Source organism: Sinocyclocheilus anshuiensis, unplaced genomic scaffold (assembly GCF_001515605.1).
Source record: "Sinocyclocheilus anshuiensis isolate Anshui unplaced genomic scaffold, SAMN03320099.WGS_v1.1 scaffold1000, whole genome shotgun sequence".
NCBI lineage: Eukaryota > Metazoa > Chordata > Actinopteri > Cypriniformes > Cyprinidae > Sinocyclocheilus > Sinocyclocheilus anshuiensis.
Genome location: NW_015552600.1, coordinates 1,451 through 8,776, shown reverse-complemented (window position 1 = coordinate 8,776; position 7,326 = coordinate 1,451). Strand labels below are relative to the sequence as shown.

The window sequence follows — 7,326 nt, the reverse complement described above, 5'->3', positions numbered from 1 at the left end:
TGGTTCAGCCGTAGATGTAAATTGTGTTGTTGTTGTTTCTGTAGGAAGGGCTGTAGTTGTAAGCTGAGATGTAGTTGTAGGAGAGTTTGTTGTAACCAGGGTTGTAGACTGAGCTGTATTTGTTGTAGGTACGGATGTTGTTGCTGTCTGTGTTGCGGTGCGTTGTTCAGATGTAGTTGATTGTTCTGTTGTAGATGTTGAAGCAGTTGTGGTTGTTGTTTCCGCCGTAGATGTAAGTTGTGTTGTTGTTGTTTCTGTAGGTGGGGCTGTAGTTGTAAGCTGAGATGTAGTTGTAGGAGAGTTTGTTGTAACCAGGGTTGTAGATTGAACTGTACTTGTAGGTAGGGATGTTGTTACTGTCTGTGTTCTGGTGCTTTGTTTAGATGTAGTTGATTGTTCTGTTGTAGATGTTAAAACAGTTGTGGTTGTTGGTTCAGTCGAAGATGTAAGTTGTGTTGTTGTTTCTGTAGGAGGGGCTGTAGTTGTAAGCTGAGATGTAGTTGTAGGTAAGTTTGTTGTAAAAAGGGTTGTAGATTGAACTGTACTTGTTGTAGGTAGGGATGTTGTTGCTGTCTGTGTTGTGGTGCTTTGTTCGGATGTAGTTGATTGTTCTTTTGTAGATGTTGAAGCAGTTGTGGTTGTTGGTTCAGCTGTAGATGTTAAAACAGTTGTGGTTGTTGGTTCTGGCGCAGATGTAAATTGTGTTGTTGTTTCTGTAGGAGGGGCTGTAGTTGTAAGCTGAGATGTAGTTGTAGCTGTGTTTTCTCTAACAGTCGTAGATTCAGTTGTTGCAGTTGTAGGTGAGTTTGTTGATTCAGGTGTTTGTCTCGGTTTGGCAGTGGTTGTAAGCAGAGTTTCAGTTGTTGCTGAGCAGTATTGTATCAGCTGTTGTGTCACTTTTGAGCAGAATTGTGTCGTTTGTGTAAATGGACTTGATGTAACAATAATGTTTGTTGTAACCACAGTTGTAGCTTCAGCTGTATTTGTTGTAGGTAGGGATGTTGTTGCTGTCTGTGTTGTGGTGCTTTGTTCAGATGTGGTTGACTGTTCTGTTGTAGATTTTGAAGCAATAGTGCTTCTTGGTTCTGCTGTAGGTGTTAAAACAGTTGTGGTTGTTGGTTCAGCTGTAGATGTAAGTTCTGTTGTTGTTGTTTCTGTAGGAGGGCCTGTAGTTGTTAGCAGAGTTGCAGTTGTAGGTGAGTTTGTTGTAACCAGAGTTGTAGATTGAGCTGTACTTGTTGTAGGTAGGGATGTTGTGCTTTGTTCAGATGTAGTTGATTGTTCTGTTGTAGATGTTAAAACAGTCGTGGTTGTTGGTTCATCTGTAGATGTTAAAACAGTTGTGCTTGTTGGTTCAGCTGTAGATGTAAGTTGTGTTGTTGTTGTTTCTGTAGTAGGGCCTGTAGTTGTTAGCAGAGTTGCAGTTGTAAGTGAGTTTGTTGAAACCAGGGTTGTAGATTGAACTGTATTTGTTGTAGGTAGGGATGTTGTTGCTGTCTCTGTTGTGGTGCTTTGTTCAGATGTAGTTGATTGTTCTGCTGTAGATGTTAAAACAGTCGTGGTTGTTGGTTCATCTGTAGATGTTAAAACAGTTGTGCTTGTTGGTTCAGCTGTAGATGTAATTTGTGTTGTTGTTGTTTCTGTAGTAGGGCCTGTAGTTGTTAGCAGAGTTGCAGTTGTAGGTGAGTTTGTTGTAACCAGGGTCGTAGATTGAGCTGTACTTGTTGTAGGTAGGGATTTTGTGCTTTGTTCAGATGTAGTTGATTGTTCTGTTGTAGATGTTAAAACAGTTGTGGTTGTTGGTTCTGCTGTAGATGTTAAAACAGTTATGGTTGTTGGTTCTGCCGTAGATGTAAGTTCTGTTGTTTTTTCTGTAGGAGGGGCTGTAGTTGTAAGCTGAGATGTAGTTGTAGGTGAGTTTGTTGTAACCAGGGTTGTAGATTGAGCTGTAATTGTTGTAGGTAGGGATGTTGTTGCTGTCTGTGCTGTTGTGCTTTGTTCAGATGTAGTTGATTGGTCTGTTGTAGATGTTAAAACAGTTGTGGTTGTTGGTTCTGGCGCAGATGTAAATTGTGTTGTTGTTTCTGTAGGAGGGGCTGTAGTTGTAAGCTGAGATGTAGTTGTAGCTGTGTTTTCTCTAACAGTCGTAGATTCAGTTGTTGCAGTTGTAGGTGAGTTTGTTGATTCAGGTGTTTGTGTCGGTTTGGCAGTGGTTGTAAACAGAGTTTCAGTTGTTGTTGAGCAGTATTCTATGTGCTGTTGTGTCAGTTGTAAGCAGAATTGTGTCGTTTGTGCATCTGAGTATGATGTAACAGTCATAGATTCAGTTGTTGCAGTTGTAGGTGAGTTTGCTGAATTAGCTGATGCGCTACAAAACACTGTTGTTAAAAAAACAAAGTACAGAGCAATTTTAGAGCAATTTTCACATGTAAATAAGTAATAAGAGAAATAAAGAATTTGGATGATCAGGAACTTACAGACCTAAACTTAACACTGCAATTATCAGTGTTTTTCTACTCATCTTGGTAGCTGTCAAATAGACCACCTATAAACATATAATACATAACATTAGCAAATATGTAAGCAATGGCATCAGTTTTGGCATGTTAGTGAAGTGAGAAAAACAAAATAATATAATACCCTCTTTCCAGATGAATTATTTTTATAAAAGTTTTTTTTTTCCCTGTGCATGAAAGACGATTTGTCATTTTTGCACAGTCCACATTAATGAAGATGAAAGTAGTTATGATGAATAACATAACACAAGGGAAGAGTTACACTACCGTTCAAAAGTTTAAGATCAGTACGATTTTTAAAAAAGTTTTTTATTGTTTCTTATGCTCATCAAGAATTAATTTATTTAAAACGTAGTGCTGTCAAAATTAATGCGATAACTCATGTGATTAATTTTTTCAGTTTAATGCATGAACAATATTTAACGCAATTAATGTGGGGAGGAGCTAGTGTGGGCCACCCCACTCACAACTGCTGCTTCTGTCTCTTTTTTTCTTGACAAGAATTGCGTTTATTTAGAAACAGAACCAGGGCCGTGCAGAGACCTTTGGAGGGGCAGGTGCTCAAAGTATAAAAGGGGCACATGGAGCACAGCTTTTAATAGGGCTGTGCTCCTTGCTGAGACATGTATCGAAACGGATGCTTCTGTATTGAAAGCAGAAAATGCTGTGACGCAGTTTTGAAAAAGAAACACAGAACAGAAAAGACCATTTTAGACCATTTTAGACCAAGTTTAAAAGTTAAAGAAATTTTTCTTTGCACCTCTTAATCACTCTGGAATTAGAAACGGAATTATATTAGATCTATTATTATTATTATTATTATTATTATTATTCAGTTTACAGGGTATGGTGGTTTTGCTCTTGTAAACACTACTGTTGTTGTTGTTGTTGTTGTTGTAGAAAAAAAATATTTCTGTCTTATTTAAAATAGAATTATATTCTAATCCTGTTCTGAATTTATATATTTTTTGAATGATAATGATAATACAAACAGGATTGATAAGTATAAATCGGAGGATGAGAAAATCAGTATACGCCTGTTTTATCAGTTTTGTGATAATTATTTTTAAGGCACTCTACATTTAAATAAATAATGTAATAATATAAGTTCAAAGTATTAGTTTTTAGTCAGATAACATAAAGATAAGACCCCTCGACGCCCTTTAAACGTTTCCCAATCAAACAGCAAGAACGAAAGAGAACAGGCACCTTTGTTTATATTGCTGTGTGTAGAACGTTAGCTGCGTTTTTAATATTTAATTTTAGTGAAATGTAAATTCGTCCCCCACTTTACTTCCACAGGCTACAAACAGCAATATAAACAACAGCTGTGCATGCTCTCTTCACGCTGTTCTTGTAAAATAATAATAATTTAATAATATAAGTAGGCCTATACAAGCACACCGCTCCGCTGAGAACTTCACTCACCGGCAGCCTCGGACGTTATGAAGGCATCCTGGTAGTACACTAAATTAAAGGTGTCTGAACGGGAGGGATCGTCCCGGATGAGATCGTCAGGTGAAAGGTCATCATCATGTGGATAATTTTATTTACGGCTAAATTATTATTCATTAATTTTACTAATAGTTAGATTGGGCAGGCCTTCACAAAATGCCGTTTAATTACAAAAAAAAACAATTTGCCTTGACAAAAGGGCACTGTGGGCATTAAGGGGAAAAGGGGCAGCTGCTCAAGATCCCACCGCACCCCCCTCTGCACGTGCCTGCACAGAACGTCTTTATGACCACATCAAATAGGAGACTTTTCAGACACGCACTCCAACTTTGCCTCAGCACCAGGTGCTAATGAGCACGGAAATAGTACAGGTGACAAGGGAGCTTCAATAGAACAACAGTGAACTTCGGTCAGGCCATATGTCAGTAAAAACGAAATTTCCTGTCAGCCGTTATACTGTGCTCGTAGCACATGGTCTTCAATTACACACACAAATTTGGCGGCTCCCGCTATTTATCATTTCATATTAACACGTAAGGAAACTACAAGCATGCAATGTCATAGTTATGTCACCAGTTAAGTCATGAAATTACCAAAAAAAGGCAATTAAAGCTGCCTTAAAACTGTGCGTGCATGCAAGTATTTGTTATGAGTCACATTTAAGAACATGTCTCTGAAATGCAGTGGTTTTCAAAACTTTCCTGGACCCAGGCGCGGACTAGCCATCAGGAGAACCGGGAGAATTCCTGGTGGCCTGGCAGCCGATTTGGCCCACTGCCCTTTTTTTTATATTACTATATAATTGGCAGCCGAATGTACTAAAGCTATTATTTCTAAATTCGCCATTTGATAATAAATCTCTAAGAAATCATGAATCGTTTAGTTCTGACTGGCAATGCTATGCTTCTGCTCGTTTCGATCAGAGTAATCAATGCGAGAGATTTGAGAATGGAGTGGAAGCACCCAGGTGTAGCAGAGAAGAAAACTACTATTCAGGATTAGTGCAGGCCAGTTTCATCTGTAAATAGGCTATTGTAGTTTTGTCTTAGTTTACTTAGTTAAGCATAGCCGCCTAGTACTCATCACTCAAAATACTGTATACTAAAGGACATCTGTAATGGGTTTGGTTGTTGGGAATAAAGTGCACGACGAAGGAGAACATTCAGGAACAAACTTTAATGCAAAAGCCACAGGAACACAGAAATCAACCAAACATGAAATGTAAACCGAGACAGACAGCGACTAGAAGGAAACTAAGAGTATTTAAACACTGGGACTAATGAGATAATTAACAAGACACAGGTGAACAGAATGACATAATCGGGCAACACAGGAAAACTAGGTCACAATGGAAAGAACCAAAAATACACAGAAAGCAAGGCATACATGTGACAACATCATTTATATATTTATATATATTTATAGTAGTAATTTAGCAGACAGATAATCATTGTGACGAGTGGGGAGGGAGTAATTGATAATGAGTGACACCTGCGCCACTCACCGGTCTCGAGGGCCACGGAGGAGCTCTGGAAGGATAAAAGGAGGAGTAACGACAGTGATGGACGAGAGAGGCCTGGATTATTTATGTTGTTTTGGTTCTGTTTGTGCGCGGCAGTCGTCCGTGAGGGGCTGTCGCGCTATTTTCAGTGTTTGTTTATTTTCAGTGTTTGCTTATTAAAATTGTGGTTAAATGTTCACCGGTTCCCGCCTCCTTCTTCCCCGAGCTGTGAACTTTGTTACATTGGTGCCGAAACCCGGGACGAAGGAGTGACACTGCCAGGGATCCCTCACTACTGTGGTGAATCCGCTGTGCCATCGAGCATGGCAGAGCAGTCTGCCACCATGGATGCTCAAGGGGGTGGGCTGGAGTGAGTTGCCGGGGGGACGGACGAACTCGCTGCTGGCCACCTGGGTTGTGGAGGGACGGCTGCCATCCGTTAGGGAGCGGAGGAGTCAACGTCGTTTCGCCTGAGGCCAGAGCCCGTTGCCGTCTGCCATGATGGGGACGAGCAGGGAACGGGGGAATCCTGCCACCGGGCGGCGGATGAGTGTCGAGCAGCCCACTGAGGGCTATCCAGCGCAGCCGCCAGGCATCGTGGAAGAGGTCGCCCAGCTGGTGGAGGGCCGAGTGGCAGTGTGTCCAGGAACCGGACTGGGAATTTTTTTTTTCCTTTTCCTCTGTCCCCTCTTTGTCTCTCCTCATCCTTCCGTCTCCTTTTTTCTCGCATTGTCTGTCCATACCCCCAGGTGCTGCAGCCGCCATGATGGGGCCCCCGGGGGGGAGTAGAGCGCAGTCTCATGGGTACCCCCCGGCCTGGGGGGTACCGTGTAATAATTGATAATGGGTGACACCTGCACCACTCCCCGGTCTCGAGTCCCACGGAGGAGCTCCGGAAGGATAAAAGGAGGAGCGATGACAGTGAAGGACGAGAAAGGACCAGGCCTGGACTATTTATGTTGTTTTGGTTCTGTTTGTGCGCAGCAGTCGTCCTTGAGGGGCTGTCGCGCTATTTTCAGTTTTGTGTTTATTTTGTTATTAAATTATGTTTAAATGTTCGCCGGTTCCCGCCTCCTTCCCGTGACTACGAACTTTGTTACAATCATATCGTTTTATAATTGGTTTAGAGGGAGCTAGGGCAGACAACAACACAACCCTTACGAAAATTAATGATGGTTTTACTATAAATCCAAAGACAATGGTTACTATTGTTAAACCATGGTTTTGCTACACTAACCACAGTTTTAACCATGGCATTTGTAGTAAAACCAAATAAAAATGGTAATCCATTAGGCAACAAAAAAAAAACATGGTTACTGTACATTTAGTATAATAAAATCATGGTTAATTTTTGTAAGGGAAAAATATGACTCATGTTCAGTATTAGGATTTGTCTATAAAGATATTGTAATGATGTAGTTATTAGGCTATTGTATTCATTTTGACATTTAGGCAATTTTTAAAAGTATAGTTTTGTTAAATCTTGAGTATTAAAGTAATGTGAGAGACCGAGAGATATCAGGGCAAAATAAAGAGACTGAAAAGGAAAATGGAAGTAAAGGTGCAGTTCAGGAAATAATTATTTTGCATTTTCCCAACCTAAGAATTTAAACCTCTTTTTATGTGATGGCCAAACAAAAAATAGGGTTGTCCGTGTTTCAGAATTTGTTGTGGGTGTATGGGATGGCCTGGATGAGTGTGAGATTTTCCGGCCTGAAATTTTGTCCCCTGCCTGGTGTACAGTAGCACTGTCTCCCCCATCTAACACACCCGATTCAACTCGTCAGCTCATTAGTAGAGACTTTAAGTCCTTGTCACAATGTCCAGCTGGAGTACCCTCTAGACGGCACTCCA

At 40.7% G+C, this 7,326-nt stretch overlaps 1 protein-coding gene across 1 annotated transcript in view; it reads right to left on the bottom strand.

Annotated features, from left to right (window-relative positions):
• LOC107665753 (cell wall protein DAN4-like) overlaps window positions 1-1,458 on the bottom strand; it is a 19,997-nt gene extending 18,539 nt beyond the window's left edge. Inside the window, exons 1-2 of the mRNA XM_016456765.1 lie at window positions 1,431-1,458; window positions 649-755 (exon numbers count right to left, since the gene is read on the bottom strand). The gene's annotated coding sequence lies outside the window, so the exon portion shown is untranslated. The remainder of the gene's footprint in view (window positions 1-648; window positions 756-1,430) is intronic.
• Window positions 1,459-7,326: the final 5,868 nt, after the last annotated feature.